Raw genomic sequence first — 22260 nt, 5'->3', positions numbered from 1 at the left:
AGTAATTAATACATCCAAGGTTCTTTTTTTTTTAATTTCTTTTTTTATTTATGGCAATGCTACAGCAACTGAACCAGCAGCTGTCCTGTTTGGCAGGACTGCTCAGTAAGTGCAGACACATCGTATCATAAGGAAGCCTGGCACAACAAGATCACATGAATCAGAAGCAGAAAACTAACACTGTAAAGTGACATCCTAGAAGACGGCAATAGGAATGAACATGGTAAGATTGCCAAAAGCAGTCTCCCTCTCTGCTTCACCACCACCCCACCCCATTAAAATGCAAAGAATTAGAACTGTGCCATCATCAACAAAAAAATATTTTGAACAGAATTTACCTTTTAATCTAGCCTCTATAGCAAAGTAGGGCAAAAGTCTGGGATAGACTCAATGTGGATAAGCTGTGTCTGAGATCCATTGCTAACTGCTCTGATGAGAGGGGGCTAACTTTTGCATAGTCTTGTTCTGGACTCAAAATTTAACAGAATAAGATGGGTGGAGAAGGAGAAAGAGGTAAAGCAGAGAAGCTGTGAACAGTTGTGTCTAGAAAGGAGAAAATTCAAGTTACAAGGTTATAAAATTAAGGTTTCGATGGGATGGTATCCTCCAAATTTAGCAATTAATGTTCCAGATTTCTGCACATATTTAATATGCCTTAATAGCATATTTTAAATCCCAAACTTATTTCTTTCAAAAAAACATAAAGAAGTTTTTTCAATTCAAACCTTCAGAAGTGTCCTTTTGAGGTAAAAGTTTGTATATGCATAACACCAATTAAAAAAAAAGACTAAACAATATAATTTTTATTCATTTGAAAACTGGTATCAAAACAATTCTATCAGGCAATTATAATGAAACCTTATGCCTCTGATGATACTCCTGTGGGTTTGTACAGCAGTAGAATAACAAGAAAATCACTAAAGCTGATTTTTTCTAAATTAAAAATACAGTACAGTATTTTTTATTAGTTCAGATATGGCATCTTCAATCTGAAAGTAAAGCCAAATTATTCAATATGTAAGTGTATGAATGTAACAAATTAATCAAAATCAAATCCCTAGATAATTTTAAATAATTTTAGTACAACAGATAACAGATAATATTAGCCCATGAGAAACTCTTATGGTTAAGTACTATCAGTAGTTATTCATTCTAATAAATCACTAACAGATTAATCAAGTCCACTGCAGGGGTAGCTCTCAGGAATGCCAGAGATGAACACACAATGTTGGAGTTTCAAAGAGCAGAGTTTTGAGGTTGCCTTAAGAGAGAGGCAGTATCTCTTCCCCTCTATCCTCAGTTCCCTTATTGTGACAACCAGCACCTATATTTGCAAGTACAAAACACACAGCCTCACCTGGAAACACATAGGGCTGCAAGTGCTCAGGGCTTCAAACATCCACAACACTTGCAGGTGAGCAAATCGACACTAGCTACCAGATTAGTGTATTAATCTAATTCTACAGACACACAGACAAGGCTAAAACTCTCAGAAAAATCTTTTCCAAGCTTTGGAAAGATTACCGTTATCCATTTATCCAACTACAACTGAATCTTGACTGAAAAGCACAGCTGTATTCCTGTGGTTTCAAATGTTTTAAAGAATATTCTTAGTGAATTAGCTTGTTTGAATTTGCATTCGCTTCTCCAACGTCATTCACATCTTTTGTCTTGGCCATAAAGCAGTTTAATTTTAATTTCAGGGATTAAAAAACAGGTTGCTGCCCAGTAACTGTAACTTTGTAAATTAGACTCAATGTATAGAAAAATACTTAATGTACCTTCAGTTAGACTACTTATGTGAACGAGCTTAAGTTTGTACCAACCTGCAAAACCAGTTTTCAATATTTTCCAGCTCCACACACACACGGTGAATTCAACTGCCATAAGAATTTTCAGAGAGGTTGAAAATGTGAAGCCATAAGAAGAAACTATTAAGAATGAGTAAGTGTCTCCTCATAATTGTTAAGTAATGTACTGAAAATACTGGCTAATGGATCTAGATAACACTCTAAAGCAAGAGTTCAGACCTACACTTCAAACAAGTTTTGTCTTGCTCTACCATTACACTAGCTACCAAGCCATCTCAAATTTCTGAAGCAGACAAGCTTTCCACACCAACACAGAAAATTTTGTACCAAAATGCAAATTCCAGCACCACTAGGGGCTTGAAAGAAACACATATTCAAAGACATGTGCTGTTAATTTTTACATGGACTGTTATAAGTTGCTTGTTTTCCTCAAAAAGCAAAGGCAGAAGTACTTACAGACTACTGTGAGCACGGCAGCAGCCAAATGCTTTATGCACTAACAAGATAATGAATGGCTTTTGGCAGTTTCAGTAACACAGAGAGAACCTAAGGCTGACCTCATCCATATACAAGCGAAGGTCATGTACTCTGATCTTGACATATAAGACTACCATCCTAGTCAGAGACAAAGTACCAGCTCTTAAAGGATGTAGGTTTTAGAAAAAGTGGGTGGCCACAAGACAGGAAGCTATTTTCTCAGTGGCTGAATGAGGAAATCAAGTCCCTACATACCTTTTCATAATACATAAACTCTGAGCTCCATTTTATGATGATCATCATCTCTCTCTCCCTTCTGGCCTGGAATTAGTGTAGCATTGAGCTGTCACTGTAGCCTTGTATTTGCTTTCATGGGAGAATAGAAAGTATTCTTTCCTTTGCTGATATGTTGACATGATGTGATCTTTAGGGCTGATGGTTTGATTATATTTTTTTTCTTCTCTTCCTATTAGATGAAAATCTGATTGAACCATTCAGGAAGTCTGATTTAATTTGCAATAGGGCCAGGCATAGATTTTAAGCGATTTAACTCCCTTATTAATTGCTGCAGCTATTCAACACCTGGAAGTCCTGGACAAATGTCTACAATGCATGCACAGGTTCAGTATGCCCGGTTTGATACCACACACACACACACACACACATATATATATATATAAAAAGAGCAGTAGTGTCAATGCAACAATCTTGCTGAACGTGCACTAACCGTTTGTGTGGTAGCTAGTAGCTGACTAGCAGTCCCAATAACGTCAGACCCTGCACGCATGGCACAAGGTCATATATGGGTCTATTGGGTATTTCTTGAAAAAATTCTTAGGAGCCATAAGTTGACATTCCTGCATCACATAACATTGTTTTGATAGGTAACTTCCATTTCAGCTGAGTCAGTAGCCACTGTCAAAGGTACTGGATTTCATTTTACCACAGGCCAGGTTCCTGACTAAAATAGATTAGGCCTGGGTTTGCAGGAAGTCCATCTTACGTAAAGTTTGGAAAAAGAATTTATGCCCCTATTCATATCCCCTTTCCTTGTTTTTTAACTGTCATATGATGATGCAAAGGTGAAGGTCGCACAAAGAATAGCTGTGTAAAGGCTAATACCAGATGTTTATCAAGAGAACATGATTACAAAGAAATGATCACTTTTGAAATATAAGTTAATGCTGATTAGTCTTCAGCAGAAGAGCATTAATAAAGCTGCAGCCTACTTACTGGCATTTTCTCTTTACGCTTGACTGGCACAAAACAGCATATTGAGAGGAAACGATATAATGTCAAGTCCAGTTGGCATTATCCAGTACAACACTTTCTTCCTGCTGTACCTGATGTCTAGATTCACATATAATTCAGCAAAATGAAGTAATTATATTTAGCACAGCTACGAATTTAATAGTTTTCTGTAATAATTAATGCAGTTCAAATGCAGCACAAAAATGTCATGTTATGTAAGTTCCCAATTTTACTGAGGCTCAATGTCAAGACCTGGTACAACATAGCCTCATTGTCCTCATTCTTCCTAGCTCTTTGTAGGTGATTTAGCATTAGCTAGAACAAAACCAGCTGTCATGTGCCCGTTTTACACTTTGTATTTATGACTGTACCTCAGTGCTGGCATGAGTGCCAGTTGCTTTTACCAGAAGTGGCAGGTAGATAAAATAAACCATGTACTCCTAAGTAATAAGAAAACAGCATTTATCTATCGGCATCTATTTCTAAATATGCGTAGTTCCTGGTCAATAGCAATAATATACAGCATACGAATACAAGCATGGAAATCCTTCCCCGTTTTATTGTATATAGTTTCATATCAAAAGCTATTCTAGCCTGATAGTTTAGAAAACAGCATTTCCAAAACAACTTTTTGAAATCATTAATCTCACATATCCACTAGGCATTTTTATTTTTACACAGTTTCACAGTGGTGTTAAGGTAAAGATTTTCTCATAAGCTATCCTGGAGTACCAACTGTGGAATTTCTTAGGCTACAGGGGTTGTACCCATTTGGCTGCCAACTGCCCACTTCACTCAGTCTTCCAGACAGCTGATCCTGTAATGTGCAGCTGCTGAATCCATCAGCCAGCTTGTAGCCCTCCACATCAACCAAAATAGCCTGAACTGCAAACACTGCAGTAGACAAAGTGCATAAACAAACGCGCAAGAGTCCATGAAAATTAAGCTTTGATGTTGACTTTAAAAAATATTTTTGCTCTGCTCTTCAAGAAATTCTGTTAAGATGCACATGAAACTACTGCAAGATGAAAGGTTGCAGTATGTTGCTTTAGAGTTAGTATCAGTGACAGAGAAGCTGTACTGCAGATTTCTGTTCTTTGATCTCACGGTAAAACCTCAGTAGGAAAACTTGATTGCCATTGAGTCTTACAACTACTGTACATGCAAAAAAACCCACCATGATTTAAGAAAATGTCTGTCTATTTGGTTTTTCCTTTTAAGTACATTTTAATTCCTCAGAAGGCAAGGATTCCAAACAGAATGTACCAATTCTTCTCTTCAGAAAAAAAATACAATATCTGCCAAATAATTTTTAGATTCATTTTTTAAAAAATGAACTTGAAAATTATGAATTAAACTCACTCTCTGCACTGTTCTTTTAATGCTTATAGAGAAAGACCACACAAGAGAGGCTTTTTTATTACTGAACAAATAAAGATTTGAAGTTTTCAGAAAGGAAATTTTCCTTTAAAATGCACTCTGACTTCTTAAAGAGAAAATTTTTTCATCTTTACCTGCATCCAAACAGTGTTGTAAAAAGGATAAAATTATTCTCTTCTGTTTTGGATTGTTGGTGAAAGCTTAAGAGCAAATGCTACTCACTTTCTTTTTTTTAACTGCTGTTTTTAAGTAAACAAGTAAGTGAAAGATACATGGAAAATACAGTTTGACTAAGCAAAATCAGCTGTCGTGGAAAACTCTAGACTCACTGGGAGTGACAAGTTTAGCACTTGAGCTCACTTTCTGACAAAGTGCTGTAGCTGGTATTGCTCTGGCATTCAGTGGCTAGAGGAAATAAGTACATTTTACCTGGTGAAGAATGCAAGTGCAGCAGGAAAATAGCTACAGCTCTGAGATCACTGACCCTGCCTTCTGCTGACACTGACAGCTTGGAAACACACTGGTCCTCAAAGTAAGCGTCTTTGCTCTTCCTTCATGATAATACACATTATTCTCTTTCCCAGCTTGGCTTTTATTTTGATAAATTTACTTGCATTATAAGTGAGCAACATTTCCATCATTGCAAAATTCCAGTAAGTAATCTTCATTTTACCTCTTGCTAAAAATCTTAGATTTTTTTTTTGGAATATGAGAAAGTTGTTAACTTGACAGAAGTGTTTTCCCTGAAGAAAATTTGTTTTCCTTTTTTTTTTTTTTTTTTTTCCTTAAGAAAGCCCTGTTTTAAAACAGATTTCTTCTTCAATGGAAATTTCCAGGTGTCACAGAAGCCTAGCTGCCTTGACACGCTTGCAAGGAAAGATGATCCACTTTTTATTGTGCAAACATTGCTATTACAATATGCCCTCAAAAGTTTTGAAAATAAATATCCAGTCTGGTGAACTCTAAGTAGGCATGCTTTACTGTATTCTGTTATGTCAGGAATCAGTTATTTACATTTTTATATCCCTGTACTTCAAAAGAAAGTGAAACAGATGTCAAATCACCAATTCTTTGATAAAGCTGCTAAAATAGTAATGGTTTGTCTAAGATCGTAGCAGGCATGGTGCTGCTCTGTAATAATTTCTTAGTAGTTTGTGTGGCACGCTTTGTTAAGCTGTTTCTTGTGCAAGTATATTGGTTGACTACCAACCTGCACGGAAAACGAGCAAGAAGAAAGGAAGTGAGTAAGATATGATATCACTGGCTAAGCGCTAATGCCTGATGTTAGTTGTGAAGCTCCTGCCTCAGGATTCCAGGAACTTGCATTTGTTTTGCCATATGGGCCGTTGCTGGGGCCAAAGGATCAAACATACTGGGAAGAAGCAAAAGGATTCTTTTGTCCAGGAGCAGGGCAGTTGCTGCTGTAAGATATTCCAGCTCACTTCCAGGACCAGCTGCAGTGCCTTACAAACCTAGGCCAGCCTGTACCTCTTCTGCAGGAGGGGGTGGCTGCAAAGACGACAACCTGCTTTCAAACATTTATTTTCCCTATTAAGTTTAATGAGTATTTTAATGTAAAATGACTGTCTGGTCACAGCACTCACCACAGGCCAGATTCTTAAATGCTAGGAAGTATTTAGTTCACCCAAGAAGCTTCAGACAGCTGATGCACAAAAACATTCCACCGTAAGGCCTGGGATGGAACTAGAGAAATACGGAAGAAGTTGTGGCAGTAAAATAAGCACCTCCGAAATGTGCTGAGTATCATGTAAACAAATCTGGGCTAGCCATTTCTGGGATATTCCTGACATCAGTAAATCTGATGCATGAATTTCATTTGTGTAAGAAGCCACATATATGAACTGAACATGGCAACTGATTTGGTGTGGGGAGTGATGTGATATCTGCAGCTCAGTGTTGCTTTGATATTCCTGAACCTCCACTAGTTCCACACTGTGTAACGTGCCTACCCTTTGAAACATGCTGAATGAGAATACTCCTGTACACCCCATAACCAGCCAAGCCCACAACGTTCAGAGACTTTGCCCATTAAAATTATCACTGTACAACATTTCCTCAGTGAGTAACCTTACAACTTCTATCTTACTTTAAGCATGTTAAAGCATACTGATTTTTATAAAGGTCTAACCTTCTAAATTTTTAAAAAGTGTGCAAAAAAAATTTACAACTTGATAGCAAAAGTCATATCTGTGCTTACTGAAATCTGGTTTTGTACCACACCCTGGAAGACAGTGTTGCACAGGTACTCTAGAGCAGTTTTTCATGCAAGAAGATAGCTGGTACTGAACTGTGCAATACAATAGCAGGTTTTGATTCTAGCTACTGCTGACAAAAAAGCAAAAATACCAAAACCCAAACTTGTGTGAAAACCTAGTCAAGCAATTGGTAGTAGAGGCAAGTTTTGAAAAACAATAAAAAATTTTCAAATGTCAGTTCATTGGACAATAATAACAATATATGCATATATATTCCACTGATTGTTTAATATCACAAAGAAATGAGAAAAAATGATGAAGTAGCTTTATATACTAGACATACTCATCATCTACTATATATTCATATCTACTGAAACAGAAGAGTGAAGACTTATTAAAGCATCCTTTAAAAAAGTCCTTAAAATCATCCTTAAGAGATCTTAAAACATCATAAGAGACCTTACAGATCTCTTCACACAACTCTAGCCTTTTTCTGTAATAATGGAAGTATGTAGGATATATTTTACCATCCTCTAGATAACAACGTTTGCTTCTTATTTTTTGCTCTCTTTACTCACCACTTTCTTGATTCTGTAAGCCATATATACTAAATGGAATTTAAAGGCATCTCTAACAAGTTCCAATTACCACAGGCAAATAAAAAATGAGGATGCAAATGGAAGGATGTTTTACCCACAGTGAACACTGTGAACTCCATTGTAGCTAAAATAACCAGTTCTTGGTCAGCTGGCCAGGACTAGGCAACTTTTAATCTCAGTGTAGACAGTAGCTAACTGGCTATGAAGAAACCCATACTATCATTTCATGCAAGACATACATCAATTGAATGTGATAAACAATCATGTCAGCTACATGAAGAAGCAGGAAGAAGACCACTCCTATTATTTGATAAAACTTTCATAATTTGATCTACTACATTAAATAACTAGTAGAATACAATACTAATGCACAAATAGCTCAGTAATTTTCCAGCGAAATGGTTAGACTTCTGAAAACAATGAGTTTTCAAAGCTTTATGCAGCTAAACTATTACTCTGACATCTCAGCTTTGAGTATATCCCACTCAAGAATTATTTAAGACTTCTACAGGGCTGTAGGATCCTCTTTGTCTCAGCTCTGTTTTCTGATCTTTTTTTATTGTTTATACAAGATAGTAGGTGCATTTCTCTTAAAAGATTTTTCAGTTTATAGACTTCTTCAGAAAGAGTCTTGTTCTTATTAAACTCAGTAGACTTAATTAGGGTGTTTGGTGGAGATCAGCTGCTCCTGAAGAGTTTAGATGAAGCAAAAAAAAATTCTTGGAGAAAAGAAATTTTCATTCTTGAAATAATGAAGTTTCAAATAACAAAGTGTAACCCCACATAAATATCATGAAGTATTTTAGGCAGCAACGAATTACTGAAATGTAAGATGTCAAAATAAATGAAAGGAACTGCAAGTTCATACAGGAGAAAAATTCAGTCCTTCTGCATAGACATGCATATCACAAGAGAAAAATTTTAATCAAAATGTTTTGACTTGCTCAAGCCAAAGAATGCTAACCTCATTCAGTCTCTTTGACTACAGCTTAGTAGCTATAACAGAATTTGATGAAGGTTGGTGAGACTCTTTACTCTCATGTCAAATGCTCAATATGGTAGCTGTGCTCTCCTTTCTTTTCTGGAACAGGTCAGAAGTGAACTACCATCTGTGCCAAATTTTCTATAATGAAAACTGATAGCATGATAGGAAGTTTTCAAGATAAGTGGCTGTTTTATATCAGTGCAGCTAAGCCTCCAAGAACTTCTGTGACATGTTTTTGAAGTTATTTTCCATCAGTCACTGTTGAGGACAGTGAAAAGGACACAAACTCTCTTGTACTTTATTATCAGACTTTGCTTTATTAGCACTCTTGTTCCCTTTTATGTTCTTCAATGAATCATAGACTCATTTAGGTTAGAAAAGACCAAAAGCTAACATTTAATCCATGAACCCTTATGGGGTTCACTGACATTTTTTTGCTTGGTTCAGAAATATAGATAAGAAGCCTTATAGTCTATCTTGCATGCTGCTTGCTGTTAGTGACCTTCCTGCCCTCTTTCCAGAATGACAAATGTTCAAGTCAGCTGGAAAGCTCTTGTAGATCCTCCAATGAGTTAGTAACAAAGCACTCTAAGCATGTGGAGGTACTTCCAGTAGTCTGAAACAGCTACCACCTACCCAGAGTAGCAGGAGGCCTGTTCCACACTGGATATCACTCACTGTCCTCTAAGAGTCAGGGTTAGAATATGTATCAGTGCTAGTTAAAAAAACAACAACAAACAAAGAACCACACCTAAGTTGGCTATATCCAGGAAGAAAAACTTGAAAGACTGGTAGAAATCTATTTTACGAACTTAAAGTCTTAAGCGAATAAAGAAATAAAAGAGTAAATTTTAGAAAAAAAAATAACAGTTAGACAAGTGAATCTTAAAGACATCCAAAATGCACAGAATGCACAATGCCACTTCTGCAAGTGCACATGGAATTTTTTGATTTTGGAAAAAGCTCTTCAGCAGGTAAATCAAACCCCTTATTATGATTCCTAATTAGACAATATGTTAGAAATCATTCCTAATTGGTTTGTGATAGGTACAACATAGGATGTAGAGAATGTTCCTGTGACTTTTGGCCTCAAATACAACAAAGACGAAACTAAACAAAAAAACTAATTTACATCCACAGAAGGAAGAATACAGTAGGTTTTTGCAGGCTTTTTTGAGAAGGAATATGACAGAGACTAAATTTGAAACCTGGAATTATGGGACTGGCATGACATCCAAAGCTAACCGAATCATTCAAACTACTTTAATTGGCTTTTGGCAAGTATCAAAGTGCTTACAACATGAGACTTCACATATAAAAACAATTAACATATATTATCTGGTAGTTTGTACTAAGTATTTCCAAATCTCACTGTCACCCCACAGGTGGCTCTTGGGTAATACAGATATATATTTGAAGTTTGTGTATGGCACCTTCTTTTCACACAAAATCATGTTCATAATATCTTTGATTTTTTGATTCAGATGTAAAGAGGATACTGCATAAACAGCAAATGATCAAAACTCGGATTTTATACCATATCTGCAGCACTTTAATCACAAATACTTCTAACAAACTGGTAAACATTGCCATACTCAATAGACACAATGAAGCATTTCTTTCAAATTAAATTGGCTCTAAGGAATCTGAAATTCAGCATCATTAATAATAAATGGTTGTTCTGGCTGCTTATAAGATTGAGAGTGCCAAACGTTAGTGGTTTAATACCATATTTAGAACTAAATATTTAATTTTAAAATTATACATAATATCATAGATAGAACTATTCAAAGAAACTGTAGTTGTAATTTAGAAACATGTTACAAGACCGTAGAGCATATTCCAATAGCATACTCATATATAGCATATTCCAATGCAACAGTTCTAAGAAGTCAGCTTGTGCTCTGGCAGGATAATTTTCCTAATAGTGCCAGTTTTAGCTTTACAAGAGAACTTTCCTGTGTAAAGTACCAACAGATTTAATGGCTGTTAAAATGTTGATGCTGCTTGAGAAAGTACTCATGCACTACACAGTAGGACTGAAGTGCCTTGAAAGAAGCAGGAAATGAGCAGTGCTTATTTAAATATTTATTCATTTCTGTATACACATATGTATATATAGACAAATATACTTATTACATATTGCTAACTGAAATAAGATCCTTGATTTATAAAGCACTTCATAGTCGGTGTCATTCAATCTTTAAGAGAGCGAGGCAGCATGACCTGTGGTTTTGGTTTAGATATTTTTTTTCTTATGCTGATGGAGAAAAGAATGATTTTATGTATGAACAGCCTTGCATTTCTTTATATGCTATTTTATTTTCCAGCTATATGGAGATAAGTTATAAATTACCTTTTTCTAGACTGTAGCTTTCAGTGATGAGTGTAACTTGCCACTGTGCAGGCACAATGAGAAAAAGAAAGGTTGTTGCCATGCCTGGGCTTGTAAAGTAGCCCTTTGAAATTCAATAGCTGAAATTTTCTGCGTGGAAGTTAATGAATCTAAGTGGCTTCAAGCTGCAAATGCATATTTGTGTATTTTATTCTCTTGTAAATATTTTTATTTCCTGCAAAAACAGTCATCATCAGTTTAGCCTCAAATTGAATCCTGAATTTACACAAAGTCAAACCTTTTATCTTCCTCAGATAGTAAGATTCACAAGAAATAGCACAGGATCCCTGGATTGTAGCATTTTGAAGGGAAAAAGGAAAGGTAAGAAGCACATCAAACTGCAAGTGTTCGTATTTCCATATTCTTCTTGGAACCACTGAGCTGGGTCTGCAAAGACCTAGCTATTCTCACAAGCTTTCCCCTGTGATAGACAGGCCACGTTGCTGCTGGGTTGGATGTGACCCTGGAAATACAGTAACTGTACTCTCATGGTGTCACACTTGAGCTAATATCCCTCCCTGCCAAAGCCTGACTCACTCTGCATTAAGTCCCCACCTCTTGCACAGGTAATATAAAATGCCCATGGAAAATGAACGACTCTTGTAGGCTAAAGACAACATTACTGTATGACAATCTTGGAAAGAAAAACACTTGCAGCAGCCTGACCACAAAGCCATGAATTTTAGTCTGGAACTGATAACAAGAAACGTCCCCCCACCCTATACAGCCCAAAAGCCTACATTCTTAGAGGATTCTGTAGCTTTTACATTTTCTACACATTTCAACTCTACAATATATTTCTACGCAGGTCATGTTCCACCAAAACAGGAAAACCATTAAACTGTAGAAAAAGCCAAAACTGCAACTGTTTTCTCTTTCTGGACAAGCCACAGTAGGATAGCAGCCAATCCTGGCATAATAACTGGCAAGTTTGAGTTAAAAAGTACTGGTATTTTTAAATAATCTTTTTATTTATATTACACTTTTGAATAGCAAGGTATTTTCACAGACTTTTGCAGCAGTTCATCAAGAATTTTGTGAGAAACCGAGTCACACTGAGCCAATAGGAAACTTGGTCAGCTGAGGAATTTTGAAATAGCATTGATAACAGCAAGTCTGTCAAACCTAATATATATATATATATATTCTCTACATCCTTTCTTATAAAATTCTAGAACTGCCAATAATTCAATAACCTACCCTCCAAAAATACATTAACCTAACACAAATATGTCAGAACGTTCTGACTCCTTTTAGCCATTATTATAAATTCACTTCCATCAAGAAGACATCCTAAAACCCGTACCAACGGTTTAGCTCTCTTTATAAAGGGCTGGGGGAGGCCATAGTTCTTAATGAATTGAGCAATCTCTAGCTCTGTGATTGGAGCATAAGCATGGAGGATGACAAAATTGCCTGTTGTAATGACCCTTTCCCAAATAATTAGCCATACCTTCTTTCAAAGCTCGCAGTGTGAAAAATTTCTAAAATCTACCCTTACTGTTTATATTTCATTATGTTTATTTCAGTAAAACTTTCAAATGGGATTAGGAGAATCAAAATAATTCAAAAATCTCTCCTGAAGATAGCTGCAACTTGAACTTATAGAAAATACAGTATGAAAAATCTGTTTTGCAGACTTAAAATAAAATTCAGGCAATAATCAAAACTGAATGACTCTATACTTCCTGATTTTGTCTGTGAAGTGAGCATACTGAAAAAGAAAAGCAAACCAGCAATAATACTAATTTCTCAGAAATTTTCTTCACTTATCAGTACAGGCAATAGAGACAGGAAAGGCAAATGTTATAGCAGCTAAGTTTATCTCTGACTCATTCAAGGCAATCACCTATACCTTAAATGCCAAACCTACTTGCACAAGAAACTATCAAGTCAGAAATGCAAAAGAAAATATCCCTACAGATGTGACAACAAATGAAACAAATAGAGACAAAGGGATTTAGAAAACAAACCTCAAAAAAAAGAAACCTCTAGTTGGCAAAGACTGTGAATAGCAAGCAGTTTGCACACAGGAAGACTGCTCTCCAGCACAAACCCTGAGTGCTGACTGGGGATAAATAGCAGATTCACTTCAAAATCACACTCTCAGCCCAAGGTTAAATGGTAATTTAGGCATACCCATGGAAAAGCAAAAAGATCTTTCTAGTTCTTATATGGAGCAAAAAGAATTGAGACTCTTACTTACTGATACATTTCAATATCTGAAACAGCATTCAGAAAAGAGTAAGAAATGGAGCAACAGTATTTATGTAAGAAGCACCAACTACACTTAATGTAGTGCTAAGCACATATAGCTGTGGCAGAATTTTCCACTCCTTGATGCTTCTGAGCTTTAAATGAAACTTTCAGGAATAGCACTTTAGAGAAGAATACAGCAACGACTGCCATTATAAAAATGAAGGTCCTAACTTGCTTAGCCAGCAAAGTCTAAACAAGAACAGTTGGCCACTGCTGCATGGGCAGCTGAAGAGCAAAAGTAAAAACTTTTTTAAAGTCAATGAAAAATTCCTAGCCAAATAACAGATGTAACTGCTGCCATAACGTATGGCTGATTTCCCATTCTTCTGGCACCTTGTACAAACTATACATCAGTCAACAAGTGCCAACTTTTGCTTCAGGGAAGTCAAAAGGCTTTATCATCTTAATCCAATGCAAATCTTTGAAGAAAACAGTCTTGGCTAACCAAAAATTCCTGAACTTTTCCTGTAGATACAATTTCAAAAGAATGAATAATTTTGCAGAGAGAACAGACACTTTTGAGTAGCCTGAGCATATTCCTCAGGACATGGCACACACACAACTTTGTGAGCTGAGAACAAAAATAAAACAAAGGGCCTTTGGAAAGGGTACAGTTCTCAGAATATTTTTTAAATTCCTAAACCAATGTAACCATGATAAGCAGCAGACTGTTCATGTGACATTCAGTCTCCCTATGAAAAGCTACAGAATCTATTAAGTTTCTAATAATGGTAATAAAATCTAGATATATTGAAGATGTTCCGTGTTTTCTATTATTTCTTATTATTTTCAAGTCTGCTGGCATCCTGAGCCTTTACTAAACACATCTCTTCACAATATAGGTCAAAGTTTTAACCAAAGTACTGTAATTATAATCTTACAGTGTCTATTTCTAATTATACTGTGACCTATAAAAAGTTAGCTGAGTAATGTCTCAGGGAATAGGGAAGATTGAGCATTAAGTTTCACCTCAAGACACATACAAAAGCTATAATGTCCTCAACAAAACATGGGAGTAAGGGCTTTAGACAACAAACATCTTTTTTACCTTCAGAAGTGAAAGATTTTGATTGCTTAAGCCTAAAACTGGGATTGGTGAAACTTTACACTGTGTAGAACAGGGAATGAAAGAGACCGAACAGCTTTTCTTGTTATTCAGAAATCTACATCCACAGGGAAAAAGATCTCTCAGTTTTGCAAGTTAGATTTGCAGTGCACAGGAAATGCAATGTATTATTTCAAACCAAACACATTTAGTCATGCAATACTTCCAAAGACATTGCAAACAATCTGAGTTTTTTTTAAAAAAAATTGCTTTTGTTGATATAATATTTGCAAGCACTGATAATTTACTGGTTTAGACCTTTCTAGTGTTTTGTAAAATATTTCACTTTAATGGTGTCTTACCTCATTTATACTGGAAGGAGAGTTTTCAGGTATCAGCTTTGCAAAAAGATAATCTGTCCCATTTCCTTTCCTCAGCTAAAGGCATTACATGCAACCAGCAATTCAGAAAATAAGTGTCTGTTTAAAAGACAGACAAGTAAGTCATAGATGATCTGTAACCCAATCCATCTTCAGTGCAGCGTCAACAGCTTTTGTTTTGCATGAAATATAGCAAATAGTCTGCTGTCTCTACCTGTGTTATTGTGCAGATCAAGTTTAGGCCTGTCTGCTCTTCCCTTGCACGTTCTGAGCTACAGTAGTGATTTCTCAGCATTCAGATCGGCTGTGTGGCAGCTAACTGAAATTTCAGCCGACACTTGTAGACTTGCAATTAGCAAGGTTATTTTAAGCAGTGATCTAAGTTCCAGCAGAATGTTTATGGCATTATGACAGGAAGGCATCTAATATAATATCAGTCACTTGGTGACCCTGTAAAGCTGATCTCAGAGAGGAGAGAGAGCATAAAAGTAAATATCTGACCCCCAATTCACTTTGATTTTTGTTTTCAAGCTTTGAGTGGAATGGAAATATTTACCGGGTTAATATTAGGAAGCTTATAATTTATTTTAGGAGCTAGTAGATCATATGCTTGGAACAAATGTATTAATAGGAAGCTGTGACTTCCCCCATGGAGTGATTCATCACCTACAAAACAGACCGTTACTTTGGTAATGTTCACATTTGTAGTAATTACCTATCACGTTCTGAACGGGAGGAGAAAATCACTTAAAGAGTTGAACTTATTACAGCTGGACTCTATAACAATACCTTTTAGTTTCTCCTTGGTTATCTTGAAAAGGGCTCCCTCTTCTGTGCAGGCCTTTGGAAACCCTTGTTTGCCCTGGATTCCTTCTGAATTCTCTGGCTGGCTGAACTATTTCAGAGTCATGTCGCAAGGCTCAGTCATACCTCCACACCCTCATCCGTTGTTCATCCTCATTCCTCCCCCCTCCTTTCTTCTTTTTTGTTCGTGGATCAGCTTTCTTGTTCCCACCCATCCTCATACTTCCAATAGTAGCAGATCTAACCTCGCAGAACCATGACAAACAGCTCCTCTGACTGCCCCAGATGAGAGCTATAATGGTCAGCCAGCTCGTGTCTGCACACAGACACGAGACAAGATTTTCTGAAAGCATCACAATCAGAAACACTATTAAAAGAGAGAGATTTGTTTTAAAGGAGAAAATAAATAGTGAAGAAATAAAAAAAAATCCTCACAGAGGTGTTACTTTTGTAATTTAGTCACTTCTACACATCACTGATCACAATGAAACTGCTCTCTTCTTCTTGTAACATAATTTACCTGAGGCAACATGTACATTTAAGAATTAAGAATATTGAAAGAAAAAATGAAAACAATATAAATTTGTTTTCTCATTTAAAAACATGAAGTGTATCCTGAGTTACATACAAACTTGAGATGGCATTCAAAACAATTAGCAACAAGCTGACCGTTAGACGTATCCTAAATAGCAAAGTTTAAGATACAATATAGGCACCAAGCAGTGTCTTCAAATATATCACAAGATATAGAGCTAGAGTTTCTGAGTGAACTGACCGTTCATACACCTTTGAGATAGTCAACACTCAGAAGGGCACTGTAGTCACCGCAAATAGTGCAGTACCTGAATGCATGCACGCTTCTGAACTCTGAGTGTAAGGACAGAAACATTACTGTCATGGATACACAATTACCTCTTTTTTAGAAGAATATCTTTATAAGAGGAGATTTCTTCTGAAATATCGTAACCTAACTATTTGAAGACATCATGAAAGCATTGGTTTGCTAACACAGGATAGCCTCAGCTGTCAAAAACTCTAAGGAAGTTAATAAAAAACATTTTTCCTCTCTCAGACATCCTTTTTTTTCAAACCTGAGAATCATAAAATCTGCATTTTAAGTGGGTGTTTTCCATTTTAGATTAATTCCTGAACATATAAATAGGATGACTTCTGTAGGAATAAGCGCTAATAAAAAATAATAATAATAAAAAAAACATTATAAAAGTATTTGATTCAAAAAAGGCAGGAAAAATACCAGCCAAGTAAATATTTTGTTTCAGCGCTTAGTAAAAAAGCAGGCTGAGGCTACTGACTTCAGAGTAGAGGGGAGAAAAATCTGGCTGAAGCAGCTTTTCCAGGTTTGGCCATAGTTGCTTGCTCTGTGCCTGAGACACATATCTTACATTGCATTACCTGGTTTTACTCAAGCCATTTAGAACAATGTTATACAAAGCTCTCTGGCCAGATCTTAAAACACCACAGTTCAAAATTATTTCAGATTATTTCAGTTGCAAATTATTTCAGTTTCAGTTTCAAAGAATCCTGGTTCAGAAATATTATATCTTTCATAGGAAAAATATCAGTTTTGATCAATTGCTAATACTTAAACTGGTAGATCATAGGCTACAGTAGGTTTGTATCCTTTTTACAACACTAAATAGATTTTCCAAGGTTAATTAAAACCTTTATTTAATTTATACATAACAGTGTCATGATACCTTGAGATGTGATGAATCTGCAAGGGCTTCCTTTGTTTTGGGGCTTAACTTGTAAAATACTGAGAAAGTATAAGTGAGGATCAGTGGCTCAGTTCTCTCTTTGAAACTTGATTCATAGCTGCCAAATAGGAGGAAATTCATTTCCCATTGAATACCAGGTAAGTCCAAGAACTACATCTCAGCATGTTGTTTGCATTACTAGCTAGTATTTTCCTTGCTGATTGCACTCCCTGTTCCAGGAGGGAGCTATAGTTGAGTCAAGTTGGGTGAGAAAGGCATGAAGTCTACTGATGAGTTGGAAATGGACTGCTATCTTAATCAGAAGAAACTATAAAGATCATTAATAAATCCATGGTGAAAGAAATATATGCAGAATAACATACACGAGCTGACTTTTTTAATAAACACTACATAGTAGGAGGATAATTCAGTAGAGCTGGATGGTTTCATAATTTTTTGAAAGATCTCTATTGCTAGTAGCTCTGCAAATGGGGCAGATTTTTGGCAAATTAATCTGGAGACATGGAAGAGGGAATGCAGTAAGGAAAACAACTCAGGGGCAGAATTAATAAGTGAGTCATATGTTTTCCCTGAAATACAAATACTCTTAGAAGTGTTGGGTAAAATGCGAACATTCAGTGAAGTGACACCCGCGATCAGTTTCATTACTCGTGGGCTGACTTATACACTCTAAATAGAATTATTGAGTGGCATTTTTTTATTTGTTACTAATGACTTTTTTTGTTAAAAAAATATATCAGAAATAAGATATGAAAGGCTTCTCATTTCAAACTTGTAACATCACTGTAACTTTTCAATTATATCCTTTTGTTTGAGGTTTAATTCCCATGTTCTTTCCCTTGTGCTATCTTTTCCAACAAAACAGACAACCTACATAATTTATATCACAAACTCACAATTTTTTATATAATAGACTAAGAATGCAGCCCTGGACTGCAACCGAGGTGATCTTTTATGAGTTTGACGAACAGAGCTAGATAACATGACTTAAGGTAGTTTCAGGTTTTCCAGTTAAATAAATCTTCCCTGGGAAAAAAAAAATAAATCTATTACTTTAAATCAAGAATTTGCAAAGAAATTTATGTACAATCTGACTGGAAATGTTTCTCAAAAGCAAAATAGGCTTTCTCTCCATGATATCCAGTTTGTATAAGTGACTCAACGTGCAGGATTTAAAAAAGTTTTTTACAGCCTGTTATGTTTCTGTGGTTCTCAAGTGGGATGTAAGAGACCAAAATACATACCGCTTTTCCACTTGGTATTTACTAATTCACAGAAGTGTAGCTATGCATGGAATACATCAAAGACTTATGCACGATAATTCAAGAAGGGTGTCAAGACAAGCATTGGATGTATGATACTATGTTGTTCTGTAACTTTTTAGATAAAATTCTATTTGGGGGGTTGACAATATAAGAATAGGGTGGCTTTAGTTTCTTACGGGTAATATAACCAAGTCTGAATACAAGGGTGGGAAAATTCAAACTTAATGAAGTTTTAATTAACTGATACTTTCATAATTTCCCTAAAATTTTCACTAAGTACCCCACTCAATCATTATAAACAAAAAAGGAAAACACACCAGTTAGAAGCAACAAACAGATCAAAAGGAAAACAGATGAATTCTAACATGACAGCTTTTGCAGTCTGGGTATCACCATAATTTAGTTGAAAAATGAAGTTTAACAACAAATCTGCCCCATGTGCTGGTCCCATGGCATGTATTTGCATTTATTTAATGCCTTCAGAAAAACTATGTGAAGAAATGCACCTATGTGAGGCCCAGAGACATAGTATAGACATTAACCTCTCCTTTTGATAAAGAAAACATCGGTGAATACTGCCTTTGGCATTTTCATTACTGGCATTTAAACTGGGAATCATTGAGAGTAATTTTTTTCACTGCATACCTATTATGTATCCCTTTGTTGCAACATATCTTCCATTTGCACACAGAAGAGAGCAAAGGTTTAATCTGTTCCTCCCTATGTTTTCAAATTCTTTCTCTCAGAAAATAAGTAATTCAGCGGGGCTGCTTGGAGTGCACACATGTTGGCTTCCTATTTATTCTAGCAAACAAGTGCACCGAAAATGGATGAACCTGCAGATTTCACTCACACTGTTCAAGCTTAGTAACCTATTAAAAAAATCCTCAATGTGTTATCATTACAAAGTATGAGTTGGCGTATTAGGAGATAAATATATTGTAATTGAAAGACTCTAAGTAGAGCCAGACTTCCCTGTTATAACATTTCATCATCCTCCTGAAAAAAAAAATGAAAGCTGAGTAAGCCCACTGCAGAGGAATTCTTTTTCTAAATTGCATTTCTAATATTTCATACAGAATAAATAGCTAGACAAATGACAGTTTTAGCCTTTGCCCTGAAGGATTTAATCATGTAAAATTCTAAACATGGTCTTTCCTAGGAAATGAAAGGCTGGTTAAAACTGGTTTTCCTTCTCCTATTCCAAGTGACTGATTGTCACATTCCAGACATTTCTAGGCAATGGGATTACATCATTCAATTTTTTTTTTAATGGAAACAGCTGTTACATCCAATATTCATGACCTTTAAGTTTTCCATATCAAGTTATTCAGCTGTTCTTTCAGCCCATCTGAGATGCAGCAAAATGAAACTGTGCAAAAGACCAAACAGTTTTATTCCATAGTTAAATGAATGCACATATTGTTCCAAAGCAACAGAAAGAAAACAGAGCTTAGGGGAAACACAGCATACAAAAATCTTGGTCTTATCACTGCTTCAATGGCCTGTCAGGCCCTTATTCATCCCACACAAAAATCAGGGCAGTATTTTGTTGCATATTTCACATTGCTTCTTACTAGGGTTTGATGTGCACAGCTGTATGTGTTATGTGTGGATAATTCTTACAGGGCTTCATAGAAGAAGAAAAAAAAAAGAAAAAAAAAGGGAAAGCACACAAAGATTTTTAAAGACAGAACACAGATACTTTTGAGGATACGTGCCAGCTCATTTCATTAACTGTTTTTTGAGCTTCAAGTTCAGTCTACGTTACATCTTTTTTACTGATTTTGGTTTGTTTTTTCAGAGAAGGAAAACATGAGTATCTGGATAAAAGGAATTTATCATGTTTTGATTTAGAAACATATTTACTTGTTAGATATTCAGATGGTCATTAACTTATCAAGGGAAGTTAAACACAATCCATTAGTCTACTTAATGCATAAGGGCATTTTTCATGCTAAAATTTTATCATGCTGGATACATTACATTTCCAGGATGTTGTTGTATTGATGTCTGCACCTCTTGCAGAAAACTTGCTTTGTAATAATGCTTACTGCAAAATATAAAAGCTTATTTTGTTTAAAATAAATTTAAAAATTTGTGTAAATTTAAATTTGTGTAAACAAAACAGTGAAAGAACCATGCTATTACAAAGAGAGATCTTGCCATAGGAACTGCCCGAGAGGTTGAAGGAATAATAACAGCAGTGGTCTTGTGGATTGGTAGAACTGAGGGAACTTGTTCTTGCTCCTGATTTTGCTACCAGTTTATTTTGCATTTCAGTACAAGTCATATTGTGTCTGTCTGGTCTGCTTTATGTCAGGTATACAGTGGGTGTGATCATGCTAACTCGCACTGTGTAAACAACTTTAAAGTAGTGGGTAAACCCAACTAAAATAGTAATTAATCCAGTGACCTACGCAGACCTGGAGAAGCTGTAATTTTGTATCCAAAGAGAAACTTGTGGGTTTGTAGGTATCACCATCTTCAGGGACATCCTTACCTTAAACACTGTCTCCCATTAGCGGCACTGCCAAGCTGCTATTTTTCTCATACAAAGCACTGTAGAAATTGAATGTTTCGGGGGAGTACCAGTATAAATATTTATAAATATAAGTATCTACATAAATGTACACAGGTTTCCCTAAGGGCTCTATATCAGCTTTGCCATTGCAGGATCAAGCATTTTATTTTAAGTCTTATTATGCTAAATTTGCCATATTAGTCACGATATTATTTTTTTTCCAGATAAGCATTTCAAAAACCTTGCAAGTGACTACGGATGCTCCGTGCATGCTATAACAAACTGATGTCCCGCCTCACCGCCTCACCCCCTTCCCTCCCCCCCCCCCCCGCCCCCCCCCGCCGGGCGGCGGCTGGCGCTGAGCTCCCCGCAGCGCTAGGGGGCGCCGCAGCACCAGCGCCAGCGCCCGGCCCCGCAGCGAGCTCCCCCGCCGCTATCCCCGATAGCTGCCCGCACACCCAGCTGACATTCCAGCTCCCCGGGAAAATAAGATTGAAACCACACTGGCGTGTTTTGTCTGCTTTTCTACATGCTAACAATAGTAAGCATCCCATAAGTATCACTGCTGCAAGTCATGATCCATGATAGTTTGGATGATCTGGTGAAAGGAACGGGTATTTCTAGGAGGAACGCAGGGAAGAACTGCACGGGACAGAGGCAAGCCTGTTCATTGCAGAGTCTTACAGTTAGGCAATTGGGATTCCACAAGTTTAGTGCAAGACAAGTTTTGTAGGAAAAAAAATTTAAAGCAAACAGCTGGGTTTGGCAGCTTATACATCTGCATTAACAGAGAAGAAAACATATCTTCGAAAACCTGAATATTTCTGGTATATGAAATGATTAAGACTCAGGGCATTTTTACAGTACTGAAGCAGATAGGAACTGCTGAGGATTTTACTGCACAAATTAGACCGGAGGTATGGCTTTTAATATACTAGTGCCTGCTGATAATTCTGAGATTTCACGCTCTGAAACTAATGGTTTAAACTAGAAAAAGTTTTTGCAACAAAAGAACCATTATAGCTATGGCAACAGCAACTTGAATGGAGGAATTGCATTACTTGTTAGAGAATTGGGGAGAAAAAGATGGAGACTTTCTAGGAGACTATATCCAGCGTGGTTTTCTCACA

The 22260-nt window shown here is 36.4% G+C and overlaps 1 protein-coding gene across 2 annotated transcripts in view; it reads right to left on the bottom strand.

Moving 5' to 3' along the window:
* Nucleotides 1–22260, bottom strand: part of AKAP6 (A-kinase anchoring protein 6) — a 287417-nt gene that overhangs the window by 195868 nt on the left and 69289 nt on the right. The window lies entirely within an intron of this gene.

The sequence above is a fragment of the Falco rusticolus genome, chromosome 7, assembly GCF_015220075.1.
Source record: "Falco rusticolus isolate bFalRus1 chromosome 7, bFalRus1.pri, whole genome shotgun sequence".
NCBI lineage: Eukaryota > Metazoa > Chordata > Aves > Falconiformes > Falconidae > Falco > Falco rusticolus.
The sequence above is the reverse complement of the archived record's forward strand: the minus strand, read 5'-3'. Positions and strand labels throughout refer to the sequence as shown.